This window comes from Chrysoperla carnea, chromosome 1 (genome assembly GCF_905475395.1).
Source record: "Chrysoperla carnea chromosome 1, inChrCarn1.1, whole genome shotgun sequence".
NCBI classification, from domain to species: domain Eukaryota; kingdom Metazoa; phylum Arthropoda; class Insecta; order Neuroptera; family Chrysopidae; genus Chrysoperla; species Chrysoperla carnea.
In genome coordinates this window covers 91,163,793-91,184,721 of record NC_058337.1, presented here as the reverse complement: position 1 = coordinate 91,184,721, position 20,929 = coordinate 91,163,793, and the positions used below count along the sequence as shown (strand labels likewise).

Genomic DNA, 20,929 nt, shown 5'->3' with positions numbered 1-20,929 from the left:
ATCGAAAACAAAACCACATTGATAATCAATCAACCTACCTGTATTCTCATAAATACCCTGATCTTAATACAAACGCTTTCCAGTAAATTGCAATATCTAAATACAGAATATTTAAGTTAAATATATGACTGTATAGGTACTAAATCTTACCCTTGTTATATTATAAGTTTGAACATAACACCCGTACGCTAGTGACTTAATATTGATCAGGAGGAAACAAGCATTATTGGTTTTAATGTGTTCAGATAAAATATTTTGCTTAAATTTATTTCGCGCATAAAGCGCATATTTATTTAATTCTACGTTCGAGTTATTACACCTGGATTCATTTCCTACATAAATGTCTGTTAATTATTGGGTATAAAATCGTAGACGGTGACGATTTTTAGTTATTTATTTTTTTAAATGATTTTTTTGTCTTTCTACTCAATGAAATAATTACATTTGTGTTGTCAGAGAAAACAAACATCAGACACTAAACAATCACAATGAAACGACGGCCATGAAAAAATATACGGTTTACGCACCAGTAAACTTTTAAATATTAGTTAATAGATGCTTATTTTCAATCTTTATAAGTGATCTAGAATAAGTTCAATACAGATAAAACTTCTTTAATAAGAATTATAAGAATTAAAAAATATTAAAAAAACGAAATTTTATTATTCTTTGACCAAAGCTATTAAAATACTATTAAAATAGATCAATCCAACCATCCGTGTCACTGCATACAAAGGTTGTAAAAGTCCTATTTTTTGACAAACCGAGATAAAAATGCCTTATTTTTCCAATCCGGAAAAGATTTTTCAGCGCTGAATAGGTAGAATATATCAAAAACATTTCAATGAATTTTTGTTTGATTAATTGTTTATTTACGTATTACAAATAAGTAGTTTCACTGTAAATAGTTACATTACACATAAAAATTAATTTTCTTTTTATGAAATACTATTTAATGTATAAATAGATTTAATTATTATTATTCATACTTTTAAAATATAAATCATTTGTAATGAATAATATGTTAGAGATGCAGCAAAAAATAACTCATCGAAATTTTTGAATCACTATTAAAATTGTGTAAGGAACCAAAATTAGATTTGCAATGTGCTTTTAGAAGAATAAATGTATATCTTGATTCTTTGAAACATCCAAATCAAGAACATTCATCATAGTTTTTCAGAAATTTGGACTTCCAAATTGATAAAATTTTATTGAATCATCTAATATATAAAAATTTCATGTCACAGTGTTTGTGTTTTCTCCGAAACGGCCTGATTTTAATTTATTTTTTTGTACATTCAGTAGATATTAAAATAGGTCGTAGGGTATTTTCCATCCCCCTACCTCCACTATAAGGTAAATAATTTTATGGAGAAATAGGGAACAAATGTATAAATCTCATTCATAAGATAAGAAACACGAGAAGGACGAAATCAACAACGGCAATTGGAGCGGAGACTAGCGCGCCAATTTGTAACTGACTCTGTTTCTATTTTTAATCGCTTAGTAATTTAGCGAAGACTATGGCGCTGTAGTCTTTAACAGCATGGATTTCAGATGGCTAGCTCCACGGCTGAAGGCCATCTATTTGGCCAAAATATGGAAGTAAAGTAGATGTTTAGCGGTCGGGCTAAGCGGAACCAAGCATAGTATTGGTATTTATAAAGTGGAGCTGCATGCGAGCGTAGCGAGTTCCTAGTGATAATTCTAATAGTTGCGGATGAGCTAAGTAGGCATAGTATAGCTATTATTCAATTGGAGTCGCAAGTTAATTGAGATTGATAATCGCTAGTCAAAAGATATTACAAAATAAATAGGTGTAGGTGAAACAAATTTCCATGGGTCATTTAGTAAATTAATATATTTATTAGTAATTGAAAATTTTCAAGCCCGGAATAGACCCTGTAGGCTACGCCAACGCTGGACAATGGCCAATTCACGAAAAGGACTTTTTTAGCGTAATTTCACTATAAATCGGATAATTTTAAATAAATTTTGCCAAAATACTTTTTTTCTGCTCAGAAAAGGCTACCATTTCACCCAATATGGTGTAATATCTATCAAGAGTAATATCATACGGCATTTTACGATTTCTTCTTTTTAGGATGCTTCGTTTTATTTTAATTAAAAACGTAATTTTTGACTTCTATGACTTTTTTGGTTATGATATAGTACTTTTACAATAATGTCGTTTGTAGAATTACTGGACTATTGTCCAGACTTTTTGGAGTGAGCCTGTATAAAATGGATTAACAAAGATTATAAATTGCAGTTTCACTCAGTTTATTCTGCAAAAAGTTCGTAGATGAATATTACCCAATAGCTGTATACGACAAAAATATTGTAAATTTTTTTCACATTTAAGACGATTACGCAAATTATGTTTTATGCAAATTTAGTTGATTTTAGGTAACCATTTTTATCCATTTTTGAACAAAAAGAAAGTAGATCAAATGACACCACAATGTCATATTCATGTTTGTTTGGTTTTTTTTCTTAGTTTTGTGTCTCCAACAATAATAAATTCGTTACCTTATTTGTCACAATTTGTGTTTTAATTTACATATTAATTTAATAATTCTCTGCTTGTCAACCCGCGCAAGTATTATTGTTCTTTAAGAAATTCAGAAGATGTGTTTTATTTAATAAAAATCATAATTCATCATAAATATTAACTAGAATTAAATTAGTATTTTTAATTTATGTATGTCAAGGATATTTAACGTTGGACATCCTGTATAAAAGTAATAACTTAAGTCATTAATTATTATTTAATAGTTTGATTACTTATTTTTGAAATGAATCAACATGAATTTAGCACCTCCATTTTCTAATTTTAATCTAAACACTGATCGAACCAGCTAGTTTATTTCCTATTCCCTTCATTGTTTTCCTGAACAAAAAGTAATGGAGGAAAATTTTTGATATTGTATTAGAGAGAATTTCTGCCATTGTTCTGCCATTTTAATTTTGAACACTTAAAGGTGACATTGGACCATTGCTAATTTTTATTAGTCTAAATAAGTAGGTTATTTAGTGGAAAATTTGATTTGGTTTGATTTTAATGGCGACAAGGTACAGGCAAATCTCCTCGCTTAACAATTATCAATTATGAACGCCAATTTTAAAAGAAAATCCTCAGAGAGAAGGTAAACTTTTCTTTAAAGTAAAATAGCTGTTGAAACAAATAAATTGAAAAAATAAATTTCAATTGAGTTAGAAGTATTTTGATAGTTTTCAGTGGGCTACCTCCACAATTATATGACATAAATTTATAGATTTAATAATTTTCACACATGTCCTATTTATATTACCTACTAAAATTTGTAATTATATATTTTGCAATAAATAAATGATTTGTAATCTGGAGTGAATCTTGAAATATTTAAACAAAATACTTTTGTAAATGAACAGGTAATTATATTGAGTGTACCCATTACTGCCTTATTTTAAAATAACATCAAACTTTTATTTTCCAAAAGCATTCTAATCTGAATAGTTTAAAAAAAAGAAAGGTTTTACTGGAATCAAACTCCTCAAACTAGCAAGAGAAGCCATCGAAATATTTTGCGATTTGTATTCTTTGCTTTTTTAGAATTCCGTAATCAAAGATGATGTGGTATTCGAAGAAGTTGTAATGAATGTTGGTTTTTTAGTCAATAAAGGACTTTAAAAAAGTCTTACTTTTAACATAAAGTTTTAAGCTTTCAAATCAAAATTAATAACTGTGCATGAAAAAGAAAAACTCTTTTTTGTAAAAAACACTCACTTTGATAGTTATTTGCTCCTAAACCCTACAGAGAATGGATACGAATTTTTCACAATAGCAGTATAAAAGGATGATTAAATGACAAATAAAATTTTAAATCTTTGGTATCGTTTTCAATTTGAGGTATCGAAATACCTCAAAGAGTTGGAATGCAAATAATAACAAAAATTTAAAGTTTTATTTATCAATTAATCACCCTTGTATTGTGAAAAATTCATATCGATTCTCTGTACGGTTTATAAGAAATGTGCCCTTTTTTAGTAAAAACACTGACTCAGAGAGTTAATTTTTTATATGCCGCACAGAGAATCGATATTAATTTTTCACAAAAGACGAATAAAAGGATGATTAATTGGTAATTATTCCTTTTCATTTTTTCGGCATCGAAAATAATTAATATTTCTTAAAAAAAAAATTTTTTTATGAAAATGGAAGGGAGATATCATTAATGGTTGATTTAATGTAATAATTTTTAGTGAAGAAGCTGCAATATACTCTTTTTCAATCGAAATACAATTCAATACAAACAAATTGATAATTGAGAAATTTAAGTAAACAATTAAATTCAATGTTGTTCAAGAAAAGGTGGGCAATAATAATGAAAACTAATACCAATAATAATAATTTTCACGGAAATATTTATTTTCCTTTTGGCTCATACGAAATGAATGTATAAAATAAAATTACGTTATTATGAGTTAAATGATTTTGGCGCAGTTTTGAAATTTGATGAGGTGAAGAAATACACGGTTGAACTTTTATGGTGTCAGTCAAATGAAAGTTTTTTGAATATTTTTCATGTTATTTTTTTTATTATTATTGTTATTATAAAAATGTTATTTTTTCGTATGCAATCGAAATGAAAAGCTGTTCTGAAAAACAGAGAAAACTCTTGTATAAATAATTTTAGTTAAGTCAACAATTGTTAATCAGAGTTGTTTAAAAAAAATGTGTTTTGTTTATATACAAATTATTTTTGGTCAATGGCTTATTTGAGTGGGATAGGTATTACATTTTTATGCAGTTTATAATTTGCGCAAAACTTAAAAAAGTGACGTACTTACACAGTATGTACACATGGAAATCATATTAACTATCAGAAAATAATTTTGAAAAAGTTTCTAAGCTGATATCCACGAAGGACACACTTAGGCTATAGAGCCCATTGTGATACCATATGTGTTTTACCACCTTTCCGCTGATAATTTTATTTATTACCTCCTCAATTTCAGCACCTTCTTCATTCATGTACCATGTACTACACCAGCCCATCACAATTATTAATTAAATTAATTATGTTGCGACGTCGGGAATCGAACCCGCTAACCTATGCATACCGCGGACGGAATTGGTAACGTCTTAAGCAACAGAGCTAATAGGGCGACTGTTGGAACGAGAATATTTATAAATATTCTTGCTTGTATTATTTATATCATAAATAATTGAAAGATGTTTGATAGAAATAATCACTGACTAAAATACCATATTTGTTATTCTTTTAGTATTGACACCCTAATTTAAAACGTCAGTGGCTTGAATGTTGGCCGAATAATGACCAGGATGAAATAACTGCACTGAAGTTAAGCATCATTGGACACAGTCAGTACTTGGATGACAGACCGCTTGAGAACATTGTATGCTGTTGTTTTATATTATTTTTAGTAGTTTTTTTTTTTTATACTCATTGAATACATAAAAATTTTGCTTTCGTATGTTTATGCCCGCAAAAATCGCAAAAGAGTTGATGAATGTCTTGGAATTCTAAACTGAAAAAAGAGATGAATAGTCATATAGGCTATTTTTATAACACCCCTGATATAATAGTTTCTACTCCCCTAGAAAACATAAAATACATAGCTCAAAAATATCACATTATTATACTTATAAGTTGTTTCGCTTTAATAAAAACATAAATGAGGTATCTCTATATAATTCTTTGTACATATAGATGGGAAAAACATTGTTTTTGTGAATGAGCGTTGAACGTAGGTAGTAGATATCGTTTATAAATCTATCTATATGAGTTCACTTCAGTTGATGAACGCCATTCAAGAAACTATAATGAACTATGTATTAGTAAAAATAGGACAAATGTCGTTTATACATACATGTATACCTACCTATATTTATTATTTTCAAATTCGTACTCTGTTTGAATATGTAGGGTAATGTGTAGTACCCCGAATGTATCTAAAAATTACAACAGAATTAACATTTTTTACTGCTTCAAAATAAAAGTAGAATAATTAAGCTTTAACTTTTAAATTATTTAAAAAATCGATTATTATTTTTTTTAGTTTTGACTCCCAATCTATCTAACTCATCGTTAATTGATGAGTAATTTGTTAAATCAATATAAGAATGGAAGCTAACTGATCGATCAACGTACAGCTGAAACTGTTGGGTCTAGAAGCCAAAAATTTTGTAAACACGTTCCTTAAGTAACGAAAGTGAGCACTAAGGAAGGATTTTTGAAAATTAATCCCCTAAGGAGCTCAAAATTGGATGTGAGTTTTGTATATGAGAACTGCATGTATATAATTTCATAGACAAAATAGCAGATATCCGCCCGCTTTGCTGGGCAATTTCGCCTTTAGACTATCACGTTATAGCAGTCACTTATCCACCCTTTTGTTCACAATTTTATGGATTTTAATTTTTTGTTGGGGAACTATAACTTTCTGCTCATGATACTCGCTGACATTGTAACTTTCTATAGGTCCAATCATTAAATTAACCAGATTTATATTTTTTTTGTATCAAAATTACCCCATCCACCGAGTTTCATCAAATTCCAAAACAAAATTTTTTTTACGTTTTTCTCGATTTTTTCGAAGGGGAAGAGCCCCTTAAAAAAATTGCAAAAAATCGAGAAATTTTGTTTATCTCCAATTTCGATAAAATTCACTATATAAGGTAATTTTGACCCAAAAAGTACAAAAATCGGGTGCATTTGATGACTGGTCGAATATTTTCTGAAATATTGACTAAAATCGAATCAAACATTGCGAACCAAAAATTGTGAACAAAAGGGAGAATAAGTGAGGGCCATAACGTAAGAGTCTTTGTCTGTTATCTTTTTTAATTTATATGACGTAAAATAACAAACGATAGAGTAATCAACATTGTCTATACATGGTATTTCCACAATTAACTCAGTCAATCGTTTGTTTTTACTTCTTTAACTTGAAAAAGCATTCAAAACTGATAAATTTTATTGAAGGTCCTTTTGAAAACATTTTATATGAATACAATGAAATTAAATTGTATATGAATACTATGAAATAAATATAGGAATTTATTATTTTAGAAATAATATTTTTTTTTATATTTTTCTCGTTTGATCGGTGAATTATCCTCGCGTCTCGTTCTCGATGATTGACTACTTGTAGAGGTTTACACGCAAAAATAACACTCCCCATTTGTTCAATTTATTTTGAATAATTCTTTACACTTTTATAATTTACCTATTATGTTGACCGATTGCTGTTTCAATGATTTTGAAACAGCATAAAAGTGTCACCTCCGACTAGAATATAGTTAAATATTATTATAATATGATCAGATAGAAACAACAAAAACTATAATAATAAAATAAAATAAAAATGATTATTATCATCAATATTAAGTTACATAGATATTTTTTATTGTAAAAACATATCAAACGACACACGTAAATTGTAACAGATTGTAAAGTGTATATGTGGTTGATTTGTGACCTATACATATACACAAGTAGCAATAACACAGTATCAGTATAGGTATGAACATTTTGTAACACATACAACACTTTTATATTTTATGATTTCTTATGTATTCGTCGCGACGACGTCTGTCTTTTTACGACAGTGTTGTCTATCTTTGTCATACATTTATTTTATCATCATCTCTAACTTTCACAATTGTCTATACATTTTACCTCTATGTATAAATGGAATAAATATAACTGTCCAAGACCATAGAATAGATGAAAATTCTACTTCAAATTAGTAATGAATGAAAATTTCAGAAAATATGGTAGGTAGAGAGACCATTGTTATATCACTATACTGAGAATTGGACATACATCATTCTATCATGCCCTCATGGACATTTCCTGAGTAATACCACCCCCCAAAACATGTCCAGCATGCAACGAACCTGCCTCCGTAAGCTACATCATCTAGACATGCCCAGGACTCACTCAACTCAGAAGTCAACACGGAATTCCAACCGACGTTTAATTACTCTCAACGAAGAACGCCATTGCCTCCAAACAATCAAATTGTTAAAATCAATGAAACTTATCTCCTAATATAGAAACAGTAACTTAGTAATATCTGTAAAACCAAATGTTCTCGCCTGTAATTTGTTCGTCTTTAAGTTTATCCAAACACTGTATTTAAGTGCAGTCGCCAAGGACCTAGATTGTCAGAGCGACTTTAATAATCATAATTGAAAAAAAAAAATTGTACTTATTGTAACAATTTTTCACGTAAGTTCGATACAATAAAAGTAATAGTCGAAAAATTAACAGTCGCCCCGAGCCAAATAAAACTTGATTGAAGCTGTTACTGAATCTACACAGAAGTCTGTAAGAAAAACTTTTAGGGTTGTCAAGGTTTATATGTGATGCTGTTCCCCAGAATTAACTGTTACGAATAAATGCTGAAGATAGCGCCTTTAAGTACAACGGTTGGTTGTACTGCGAATCACAAATCTTATACCACGTATCAAAATATTTGTTTATATCCATAGCTGTTTCATACTTAAATTCTCAAAAAATGTGCATAGCCTGTAGGAATAATAGTACTATAGGAAGAGGCCGATGTCAAAATTAAAAGAAAACCCATTAATGTAAATTTAGATCCCAGGTATTACACTCTCCCCTTTACAAACCGGTGGTTTAATTCTATAAATGATATATTTTATTGTGTAAATAAGGTGCATTTAATTTTTCAACAAAATAAATTTACAATATCGATTTTCCATATTCAAGATATATTTTTAATAATTCAACATCTTCTCGCATCGTACTTATTGTATTGTATTATGTTGTTTATTCTGAACTATACCCACAGTATACCCACAATGGCAGTAAAGCAGCGATACCACTGAGCCACCAGATAGGTTTTTAAGGTGCCGATCCACACATGACGAGCACGCGAGTTGAGAACTTTCCGTCAACCCAAATGTATGTCATGTTTTTGAAATCCAAAATTCAGACGATAAAGAGATTTATGATAAATATTTCCACCAAATTTCAAAAGAATCGATCGAATTAAATTTGGGATATCATGCCAACCACCTCGAAAAATGTAATTTCTAGAAAAAAGTGTTTTAAGTTTAAAAGAAAATTCCGGAATAGTAACTCGGATATTAATATTATTCACTTTGAATAAATCGGCGGTTCCAGATCTATACATTGAACCTTCTTGTACTTCATATGCAATGTCTTGCATAGTTATTTCAGCTTACCGAGCTGTTTTGCTATTTTTTGAAGCAGCAGACGGTCACGATACAGAGCGATCAATTCGAAGTTCGTTACCAAAAAATCCACTGTATCTCCGAAATTAATTCGAATTTTGAATAAACTTACCTTTACCTCTAAAAATATACAAAGAAAAAATCAATTTCTTCAAATTTCTAGACCAGAATACTGCCTGAAATGAATAGATATATAGATGTCATATGTTTTCACATATGATTTTTAATATTATGTGTATCTTTTATCTTTGACTTTTTTTTTATTGCTAATCGAACTACAAAAATCAATTAATATTTTAGAGTAAAATAAAAAAATGCTTTATTAAAATATTAATTTCTTTAATTAAAAATCACTAAAAATATGAAAATTAAACTTGCTGTTATTCCTGTAGGATCAAAGGATTATTTTCTATTCGTGAACATAAAATATTTCTTGATTCCTCGCAGTGACAACTTAAGTGAATAGCTCACATAGTAAACAGTTAATATATTTTTTGATTAGATTGAAAATCACAGAAATATTGGGACGCGTTTATTTACTTTATAATGTTGTTTAAATGTTATACAATAAAGCTAATAAATAAGACTGCAAAATTTTCCATATTCAGTTCGCCAAAAAAATCTAAAACTAAATAGAATGCTTGTTTCAACACTAAATTACGTCAAATTTTTTCGTAAATTTGTATGCCAATCATGTTTTTAATCAATTGGTAATAATTGGTAATTTTTATAAAATTATAATAACAAGCTTTAACTGGATTTCAGCAGGCAGTTTATAAATATATATAACAATTAAGAAACCATAACAGTTTACTACAAGACTGTTAAACTATCTGATAAGTGGCATGTACAAAATTACCGATACCCCCGCCATATTTTCCGAAGCTAAGAACACGATTGAACAGTTCCTTTCAAACAAAGAACAAATAAAAATCGGTGCATCCGTTTAGTCGGCACATTGCCACAAACAGATACAGCGGTTGACACGTTAAACTGATGAAACCCCTCTTTTTCGCCGATTGACAAGAACTTATATATTTGGTATTTTAAAATCTATTTCAATACTAGTTTCGCAAAAAAGCAAAAGCCACTGTGAATTATCATAATAGAAAATGCTTTATTACAGGCGCCATTAACCTCCGTGATACTAAGAATATAATGTTTTTTAAAAATAACAAGAAATATTTGCTAATCCTTACCTTTATGACTCGACTAAACCTACGTCTATGACTCGAGGCACAACATTCATTTTGATTTTATAACTAATTGATCTAAAAAAATAGCTATTCTAGAAAAAATTTAGGACTTTATGGTGCCGGTTTCCCATGGATACATCTACAGTAGGTAACCATATTCTGATGCAAATATTATGATTATTAGTGCTCATTATAAATGACTGCATGTCAATTTCATTTAAATATATCGACTTTTAATGAATATAACGAATATGATTTTTATTTTTTTTCAAATAATTCAAGGACAAATTTGTAATTAAGAACTTTTAATCAATTTAAAATTACCACTAATGAATGATTGACGCGCATATACTTAAATAAATTTATTCAATTTTCAAATGTGGAGAAAATAGGCTAATTGTTTTTCTTTTTAAACGAATGTTAAATTAATTTTTGTTTAATTAACCTTAAAAGAAAATATTTTTAAATTCGTGACAGTTTTGAATATACTGTAAAAAAGATAGGTGCACCACAAATTTTTAGAATAATATTAAGGTTTCAATCTTCTTGTAAAGATTGGCAGTATATCAGAATAATAAATCATTAATAAAATAAAATTAATAAAACGCATATTGATACGTTGGATCAAATCAGCAACCAAATTTAAAATGTACCTAGTAAAAATTAGATGGTGAAATTAAAAGAATAAGCATAATTGTTCCATGATTGCGTGATAAATATGTAGGTTAATGATTTTACTAAACACTGAGCTTAAATTGTGGCATATCTCAAAACTTTATTTTTTTTTTATGTTCTAAAATGGCGCCTAATTCGGGACACCACATAAATTATTTCTTTCTCATACATAAATCACACATCTGATTTCTAATGAAAAAAGTGCTGACACGCAAAATTACCTTTAACCTATTGGAAATTTATAGCTATTTAGGAAAATGGGGTCCCTACACTTATGGCAAAAGTCTGTTATATTCCAGGGGCTTTTGTTCTAGTGTGGGGGAAAATTTTCGGTGACTTTTTAACACGAAATCTTCAAAAAGGGCCAAGCTTTGCTAAGACAGCTAGATACAGTGTTTATTATGATAAATTATTTATTGACAACCTGGTATGAAATAAGAGGCCCTGTACGTTAGGAGGCCTTGAACACTTGTCCATTTTTATTTTTTATTTTTATAATGTTTCATTTATTTTTAAAGAGGTGAAGTTTATACTTAAATACAAAAAGAATTCTCCCTTGTTTTAAATAGTGTTGAAATATATTTTTCCCTTTTTGATTTATTGAGGTTGAATGGACTGTACACTGCAATTAAAAATTGTTATCTGCAAATTAATTATATAAATTTAGATCATCTAACATCATTTTCATGAATTTTTTATCTTTTTGATTAAGACATTTACAAAACTCATTCAACATACTATTCACAACAATTCCAATTTTTAATGATTAACTATTTGAAAATCCTTCGTATGATTTTTTTCAAAAAATTCTATTTTTCATATAAATTAGAAATAATTGACACATAAAAAATTCAGATCTATAAATTAATGTCCGATCAATCTTAATACATTAAGCTTTAACTTGAACTTTTTGTTTATGGATGTCATGGACGCATCCAAATTAGTTGTCATCTACTTCCGAGTATGTGAATGACATGACATTATGCGAAAATATTTAGAACCGGATACATTTCAAAACCGACCACCTGATGTTATAAAAGAATTCGAAACTAGTTTGTGAAATTTCAATGGTGGAGGCAACGGGAAGACAATTATCTTATTAACGTAAAGGGTTTTTGTATTAAATTTAAAATGTAGATTTTAAATTTTAAAAAAAAATCAATTTTTCTGTTATAGAGGTAGGGTGGTAAATATCTGTTTGTACTTAATTATTACAAGAGTGGATAAAAGGGCACCCCATTCACTACAACAATGAATTTTTCGTTGCAATAAGCTAAGGCATGTTGATAAAGCGTATTTTTAACCTCCGGGGGTGTTATAAGTTTGACCCCTATGTTTGTGTATCTGTCTGTGTGTATGTCTGTCTGTGGCATTGTAGCGCCTAAACGGATCAACCGATTTTTGGTTTTGTTTGAAAGGTAATTTAATGGAGAGTGCTTTTAGCTATGTTTCAAGTGCGATTTTTCCGTACTCAAAAAAACTAAAAATTGGCGACGATCTTCCAAATCGGCTCAGTTTGTAAAAGGCAATTTAATGGTGAGGGTTCTTAGATATGTTTCAAATTTGTTATTATTATTTTTTTTTTAAATTGTCTGGACTATGAAAAACAACCAATTTCAAAATAATAATGAACTTTAAAGTTCATGAAATAAATGTTATTTAAATAAAATGTAATTTACTGATAAAATAATCTGGCATTTAAATTAAATATTTGTAAATAAATCACAAAAACTATTTGAATAATGTACACAATTTTTTGGCAATTTACTATAATTATTTGAATATATTTTCCTGCATGAAGGATTCAAATTTGGCATAAATGTGCATATTGTACAGACTATATCATATACACATTATTATAACTTGTATATATTTTCCGTTTTTATATATTTTTCGCAACATATCATAGTTCAATGAAACCATAACATTATAAAATCTTTTACTTATTAATGTAAAAGTTTTATTATAGGTACAATATATAAGGTGTTCCACGATTGATGTCGTTCATCGAAATCAACTATGAATTTTCAATGATATTGACTTGCTTTTCATATAAAAAATAGGAGAATATGACAATTTAATCAAACATTGACAGTAATACGCAAACATAATATGCGCTTATTAAATATTCGATTCAATAACATAACTTTTTTCATTTCTGTATAGCTAAATGCATCAAAATAAGGTGCATGAAATGCTTGACTATTGGATTATGTTAAATGAGTGACGTTTAAGAAGCCAAGGAAAATTTTAAGTTTGATAATGTGTAATATTTATGGAATATATATTTAATAGCCATAATCTGAGATAAACCTGTTTTATTCGCTATTCTGACGAATAGTACATTTTTTCTTAATTTTGTTATAAGGATAATTATAATGGACTAGCATTAACCCACCCGCTTCGCTGGACGATCTCAGTTATCCCCTTCCCTATGCATAAATCAAAAAATATAATACTTTTTGTAATGAAACCAAAATATTTGGTTTTTTTTATAAATTGTTATTCTGATTAATGATTTATATTATTGTAAAGTTTCATTAAAATTAATTCAGTACTTTTCATAACCATCCAGCGAATCCGGTGAGTAACTGCTAGATCGTAAAAATTTAGATTGCCCTAAAATAAAATGTAATTGAAATCAAAAGCACTAAGGGGTATTGATATCAACTTCGATGCAAATCACCCCAAAAATAACTTTCTTTCCCTTTCAAATCCCGTTAGGCAATGAGTTTTAACAAAATACGAAACACACCTTCCATCAATTCTGTTGGAAGGTGTGCTTCTTCCATCAACAATGTTTATGGAAAATTTGTGAAAAAAGTAGATTGGACCAAGGAATCACGTTGTCCCATACAAACTTTTCCCCCATTTTTCACTCTCTTAGGGGTAAAATTTTGGTAAATCTTTTCTAACTGGCCCTGACTTGACTAACATTACAATTTAATTTTCTTCTAGAATAGTACTACGTTTAAATAGAGAAGTTTTTTTCGATTAATTTGATAAATTATGTCATGAACTATATCCAAAAATCCTGTTACACGGTTACAGTGGGGCGTATATCAAAATCTTCTCAGATAGTCAGGCCGCTCTTCGAGCCTTTGAAGCGTCAAAATTCCAACCAAGGATAGTCTATGAATGCTTCGAGGAGCTGAAGCACCTGGCACTGAACACCACAGTCAGGCTGATCTGGGCTCTGGATCACTCTGGCGTTAAAGGGAATGAAACAGCAGACTCATTGGCACAAGATGGGTTGTCTCAAATACATTTTTTACCTAAGCTTGTCATTCTCATAGCAAGATACTCTGTAATTTACCGAATCAAAGAATGGCTACGACAAACACATCTTGATTACTTGGACTTTTCGCAGGGCATGCGATAGGCAAAACTGTGTATAACCACAGCTAGGCTATTCGACAGTGCTCGCCTGAAATTTACTAGAGCACAGTTGAGAAGGATGGTGGGACTCTTGACAGGACACTGGCGATTGCACTTTCACCTTCACAATATGAGGATCTCTAATGATCCTACTTGTAGAGCCTGTATGGATGATGATGAAACCTCCATGCATGGTATTTGCACCTGCAAAAATCTGAAGGGCGTTAGCTTCAGAATGTTTAGGTCCGATACCTTGGAACCATCTATCCTGGGATAGATCCCGACAAAGAAACTATGAGTTTATGGGGAAACTGTGTGGCGTCTGGCCTCGGCAGAATCCTTTAGCTTCATCGGATTTCAATAGCGCCTCCTACTCGAAGACGCCTCGTCTTCGAGTGGCTGGTCGTTCTCAAGGAGGACACACTCTTGGTCCAGGTGCTAGGGATCCACTTGCGCAACCCCCCTTTCTTGTTTTTATTATTATTATATCCAAAAATTTCCATTTATACCAAAAAGTTAATGAGCAAACTTTATTACCCACTCCATACATTCCAATAAATCTATTCACATTTGTACATACAAACATACATATATAATATAATTTTACTACTTTTTATACAAAAATTCAATTCTAGACACATTTTACACACAAACATATGCATGGAGAGAGAATCGATCGCGCCATATACACCAACTACAGTTATATAGGTACTATATAACTATAGAACTCACGGTAAACGTATTATATAGGTATGGTATATATGTATTAAGTATAGTAGAGTCAAATATATATATATATCAATGTGTTTATTTATATGTGTGTATATGTAAGAATAATATGTAAAATGTTTTAAAAATAGCGCCTGGTTATGTCTAGTCTGGGAATCACGATATTCATTCTTTTTGTTAAGTGTAAACATTATTATACACTCACTCGCACTCCTTTGCGATGAATTTTTTTCTTTTCAGAATAATTATTATTTTCTACAGCCAAAAAAAAAATTGTTGTTAATAATTAATATAATTATGATTTTATTTCGGTACGATGCATTCGATTCGTTCAAAAAATATAATTATTATTTATTCAAAGGGATTTAGTAAAAAATCATCTTCCAAAAGTAAAAAAAAAAGTATTAAATATACACAACTAATTTTTAGTTACATTTTTACAATATTAATTAAAACACAAATTAAAATTTAGAAACTCAGTTTAAAACTCTTGGTGTTTATTGTCGATAATAAAGAAGTCTATTTATCTCAACGCCATTAAAACGCTAGAAAATCAATCAAAGACTAACACAATGGAGTATTATGAGTAGGTAATAATATATCTCGATCTTGATAATATGAATTCCAAAAATTAAAAAATATTCAAAATCTTTCCTTTGTAACTTTCGGTTTGGGTACTTTACCAACATTTGCATGTAACCACAATCCATAAGGAATCATACCTATCTGTACAAAGTCGCATTTAATTAGAGAGAGTGGTTCTAAAATGATGTTTTTGATCCTCAACAAACTTGAAGAATAGTATATTACACACCTAAGGAGCAAAAGTAAAGAATGCCTCGCATCTCATGTTCATTGACATTGACAAACATGAGATCTGAAACATTCTTTGCTCCCGTGGTATGTATACTACTTTTTTCTCCTCGATGGAGGCGGAAAGCGGCAACTTCGTTTTGCACACTGGGCAGAAAGTAGACACTTTATGCACGGAAGAGAGAAATAATATATAACTAAAATGTTGTCTTATACAAATTTCAATATTTTTGTATTATGAGTAATATGGCTTTAATATTTTCTTCATATTTATTTATTTATTTGATATGCTCTATTGGTAATCAACCCATACATTTGCTCTGAAAAAAATAAATAAATAAAAATGTACAGTTTTTAAAGAACTATAAAAAAACACGAAATTGAAAAAATTTAAGTCATTTGGATGAAAATTGACGAGCCTATGATGAAAACCAAATTTATCGGACTTTTCATTTTATATTTTATTTAGTACAAAATCTGATGAATTTACCACTGGAACTAAAAATAATGCTTGCCGCTCTCCAATTAACTTTATTTGGGTACTGGCAACAGGCTCAAGAAGTTCTAGTAGTTTCGGATAAATGTTTTTTGAAATATTGTAACAAACAAATACAAAATATTTTTTCGAAAAATAAAAAAAATAACAATATATAGTTAAATAGTTCGAAAAATAATAAAGTTAAATAATAAAGAAAAAAGTTTCGAGGCAAAAAGTTAATTGGAAAGTGGCAAGCATGAATTTTATTTCCCGTGGTAAATTCATCTGTTTTTGAGTTGAATAAAACATAAAGGGAAACGTTCGATAAACATTGTTTTCATCATAACTCCGTCAATTTTTCAAAAACGTCAAATTTTTCTATTATTTGACGTCAAATACTCAGAATTACAATTGGCAATAATTCTGAAAGTATTGTCTTTTCGTCGTTTTAATGACACTTTTTGCTTAGAATTCATTCCTATATCGATTCCCGTTGTCATTTTCAGCATAAATTTTTCCACCCCCAAGAAATGGTAACTCCCACTCCCTGGACAAGTTTGCAAAAATTTTTGTTTTTAACTGGTTTAAGTAAGCTTTAAACAATGCAGTCGCACATTTTTTATTAAAATTCATTGACTCCCTCGATTCCGAAATTTTAAGATATTTATACCTTACGGCTCTTTGTTATATCATTTAAATACGAAAATATCTAGTATTTCAAAAATATCTAGTATACAAAATATTTATAATCATTTTAATTGGAGAAAATTTTTGATGTATATTTTTGATATGAAAAGCCTATAATTTCGTAACAATGCGGGTATAAAAACACACATATAAAATACAAGATATACAGAACATTTGACAAAAACAGATGGGAATGTTTTTAATCACACAAACAACCTGTAAAATAATAATAATAATTTTTTAATAGCATTTATATACATTCATACATACATAATATTATTTACAGGCATCAAACAAGAGCGTACGTACGCTTACTACGTATGAGGAGTTTATATGTATACATAATTCGTAACAAAATGTAGGACAATAAACTTAATATTATAAATATGTATGGAGTATGGATGGATAGTAGTGTTAAATAAACATCTGGAAAATTATTATTATTATTATTATATTGGCGGCATTTATAAGTAACAACCAACAAGCAAAAATAATAATAACGCGTAACTATCATCATAATCATAATCATAATCATAATCACATACCCAACGTATTTATATATCAAACAGAAGATTGGGAATCTACAGTATGGCTCATGCAAAAATTATTTGAAAAACTATACTGAATAAAAACACTTTTGACAAAAAGAAAACCTAACTATATAACTAACTAAAAAGTAAAAAAAACTATAATATAATGTAGTTACAATTATTGCTATTTTTGGAGGTAGGTGTCAGTGTGTTGGCTGACACTGACTCCAAAAATATCAATAATTGTAACTACATTATATTATGGTTACTTTTTAATTGTTAGTGCATATTAATTTGTTTTGGAATAGTTTTTTTTAAGTCATTTTTCTTTTCGTTAAATTTATTCTAAAAAAAGAATCATCGAAATCGGTTGGCGTGATATTGAGTTATTTGTCCATTAGTTGCGCACATACTTAATTCTTTAAGAGTTATATGGTTTTCTCATGGATTCCATTGTCAGGGCTGGGCCAAATTGAAATGGGGCCACAAGGAAAGCACCATCTTTCAAATAGAAAAATAATCATCAAAATCTGATCACCCACTCCACAATTCTGAGGTAACAAACATAAAAAAATACCGTCGAATTCGGAACCTCCTCCTTTTTTGTTTCATGTCGGTTAAAAACAATGAAATCAGAAAGTGAATTTGAAAACACTGCAAAGTTACGACATCGGTTTTCGACATTCGAAATAACTATGAATTTGATATTATATTCGAAATATAAATTTCCATATCTCGTCCATTACGTAAGCTTATTTAATAGTATAATGTTACTGATATTATTGTGCTTTTCAGAATCGAAAAGCTTTATTTTATTTGATACAATGACCATTAACAATACTGCCCATGGTTAATGATTCAGACAATTTCCTTAATTCTATAAGATGAGGATTCCTTAATTCTTACGTTAAAACCGGCAAAATTGGAGAATTAAAAAAAAAAAAACTTAAAATAGTAACAAATGCTCAAAAAGCACAAATTGTGTGATGTCCTCCTTTGTTTTTTAAGAAAAAAAATTAAATTAGACTCTTCATGGCTTGAAAATAAACATCCAAAGCTAAGCTATCATCTAAGCCCTAAAAATAATATAGGTTGTTTATTGTTTATTGATCATTTGTTTAAATTTACTTTTTCTTAACTAGTTTGCACGAAATCTTAGGCTTTACCTAAATTTTAACTTAGACTAAAAGTTCAAAATATTGCAGAAATTATCACTCAATTTACATGTATTTGTGTGAAAACCCAAAATCAGGTAATAATTTCAAAATTAATGAAAATTTTGATTTTTGGAACAAAAATATGTAATTTGCTAAGCAAATGGCTCGTTTTATCGAACCACCATGTATACATCGTTGTTTTATAGACCCCGGTTTCATCCCATGTTATAAGTCTATGTGTCTGTCTGCAATGTATACATAAATTTTACCAAATAGACAAAACAATTATAATTTTAATTAATTGAGGAAGTTTAATATTCTTTCATCACATCATTCGATGTAAATAAATATTTACACTCCAAAACCGAATTTGGGTAATGAGATTCATTTAAATTAAAATACAATTCCACTTGAGATATTCAGGCTTCATTTCTTGTATGAATATCGTAAGTGCATATTTATACAGAAGGTTTAAAAACATGTGTAGGTAAGGATTAGGGAAAAAGGGGCATATTCTTATAAACAGAATGTAACATGTAGTTCATTTTACCATGGATCCAAAAATCCCTCGTTAGGTAAGGTAATCAACTCACATTATAAATTTCGTTGCGTTAGTTGATACTCAAAAACGCAAAATAACCTATATCTAGAAATTTTTTGGAGTAATTATATTAAAATATTCTTTTAGACCGATGAACTATTTTTATGAAACTTGATCAATATTCCAAGCTATGAACAATCTTTTAATGACGGAAATATCCGATAATCATTCACATATCAAACAAGAAACAACTTTTAATATGCGCCGGTACTTTTTAACTGATTTTGTTAAAATCATAAAAATTCGAGAAATAAATTGTAGTTTTAAAAGACCTTAAAGAAATTCGGGTATGAATTGTATAGTTGAATATATGAATAAAAACTTTTTATTATATAAAATTTGCGTGCAATTAAAAAAAAAAACTTAATCGATTTTTGTAAACATATGTAGACGGATGATTAAAAGTAATCTAAATATTTATAATTTAACATTTTCGTATGGGAATAAGGAACAAAACAAACTACTTCCCTATCGTGAACAGCATACGATGTTAAAAACAAGAGAAACATGCGAAGCTTATAAGAACAAAAAATGTTTCAAGACTGTAAAAATAGCTCATCGATACATGTGTCGTTCAATTTTACTATAACTCGATAAACTTAAACACAGTAATTGAAGTTTCTTCAGTTCAAGAAATTTCCTTCCTCTTTATTTTATTTTTTTCAGAACAAACGATTTTAAGGTATTTATTTGATAGAACTACGTGGTCCCCGCAATTTTTAAATTAGGCGCATTTACACTGCTCACGTGACCAATCTAGTTAAAGTAAAATGTACAATTTTATGGCATAATTTTCGTGCGTAATTTGTTGTTCACAAACAATAATCTGCCCTAAGCTCACAATCGAGCTGTATATTCACAATTATGGCTACCTTTCGACCGCCATTTATTTGGTCTAGAAATTTTCTGACATTTTTTTTTTTGTTTTTCGGGTTAATTCTTCACTAGAACCAAAATTGTCCTAATTTGCGCCCTCATGGGTAAACTCTGACGTTTACTAAAATATGTTTCAAACAAAAGTAGTTTATTTTTGTATAAGAAATGTTGAGCACGCTCTAAAAATTTCAGCTTGATATTTCTTTTCGTTTTTGAGTTATTGTGTTCACAGACGAGCAGACGGAGAGACAGACAGACAACCGGAAATGGACTGTTTTGATGATTTTTTAATCACCTATACCAAAATTTTTTTGGTAGCATCAATATTTTTAAGCGCTACAAATTTGGGACAAACCAATTTGGGAATACCTGGATATACATTATGTTACATATTTACAGAGTATAATAATAGTAATCAACAAGGAACAAAGTAGAATTGATTAATGACCTTTCTTAAATGTAGGTAGACAATCTTAAAAATTATTCCTACCGAATTAGTCATTAAAAATAAAAGCACATGTAAAGTCTTGCATTTCTCAAGAAATCATTGTACAAACATGTTAAAATGGAA

The 20,929-nt window shown here is 29.3% G+C and overlaps 1 protein-coding gene across 2 annotated transcripts in view; it reads left to right on the top strand.

Moving 5' to 3' along the window:
- LOC123301488 (protein vein) overlaps nucleotides 1-20,929 on the top strand; it is a 114,341-nt gene that overhangs the window by 30,877 nt on the left and 62,535 nt on the right. The gene's annotated exons all lie outside the window — the stretch shown is intronic.